At 46.5% G+C, this 1043-nt stretch overlaps 1 non-coding gene across 1 annotated transcript; it reads left to right on the forward strand.

Annotated features, from left to right (window-relative positions):
- The first annotated feature begins 624 nt into the window (after positions 1 to 624).
- Positions 625 to 731, forward strand: LOC141622022 (small nucleolar RNA R71). The gene has a single exon (XR_012532838.1). It is a non-coding gene; the product is annotated as a small nucleolar RNA R71 (small nucleolar RNA).
- The last annotated feature ends 312 nt before the right edge of the window (positions 732 to 1043 follow it).

Genomic DNA, 1043 nt, shown 5'->3' on the forward strand with positions numbered 1-1043 from the left:
CGGCCTCTCTAGCTTGAGACTCTTTCAGCAACAAATTTTTCAACTCGGCAAAATCGGAGCCTTGGGACTGCTGCTGGGGCACATACGGAGGCTTTTGGAACTGTTGTTGCTGCTGCTGCTTATGGGGGCACATAGTTCTTCTACTGTGGAGGTGGAGTCGGATTTTGGACATTCTGGCTACTCCACCTCAAGTTTGGATGGACATTCGGCTCAAAATAAGTGTTTGTCTGCCTATAATGTTAAAAAGCAGCACAAGACTCATAAGGATTAGGACAAAAATCTACAACATGTCCTTCTCCTCCACATCTCTTGCAGACGAAAGGACCGTCTGACACAGCATTCACTTGATAAATCCCTCCTTTTGAAGCTCCTCCCAACTCGTACTTATCAAATCTCGCCGTAAGAGCCTCTAATGCAGCTACAGAAGGGGATTCAGCAGCTCTCCTTTGATTTCCCCTGGAATTTCCATACTCAGCTTTATGGGTGGCCAAATCATCAATAATTTTCCACTCCTTAGTTTCTCCAACATTCTCCTGGAATCTGCCATTAGCTGCCGCATCCAGGATAGCCCTCTGATCGTCATAAAGCCCATTATAAAATTGATTGCATAGGCTCCATTTCTCGAACCCATGGTGCGGAATAGTTCGCACCAGCTTCTTGAAACGGACCCATGCCTCATGAAAATTCTCATCAGGACCCTGTTTAAAGCTCGTGATCTGAGCTCTAATGGCATTGGTCTTTGAGGTAGAGAAATATTTCTTGTAGAATGCTAGGGCCAGCGACTTCCAATCAGTGATCCCGTTGGCAGCTCGATCCAGATCTCGGTACCATTCCCTTGCGGCATCACGAAGCGAGAATATGAACATCGTCTCCTTCACCTGGTCCTGAGTCACACCTGCTGGTGGGGGTATGGAACAGCAGTAGTCAATGAATGTCTCCATATGTTTAGCTGCATCTTCATTTGCAGCTCCCCCGAATTGGTTTCTCTCAACCAAGTTGATGTAAGACGATTTTGGTTCAAATTTCCTGTCCGTCCCTGGTAA

This window comes from Silene latifolia, chromosome 1 (assembly GCF_048544455.1).
Source record: "Silene latifolia isolate original U9 population chromosome 1, ASM4854445v1, whole genome shotgun sequence".
Taxonomy (NCBI): Eukaryota; Viridiplantae; Streptophyta; class Magnoliopsida; order Caryophyllales; family Caryophyllaceae; genus Silene; species Silene latifolia.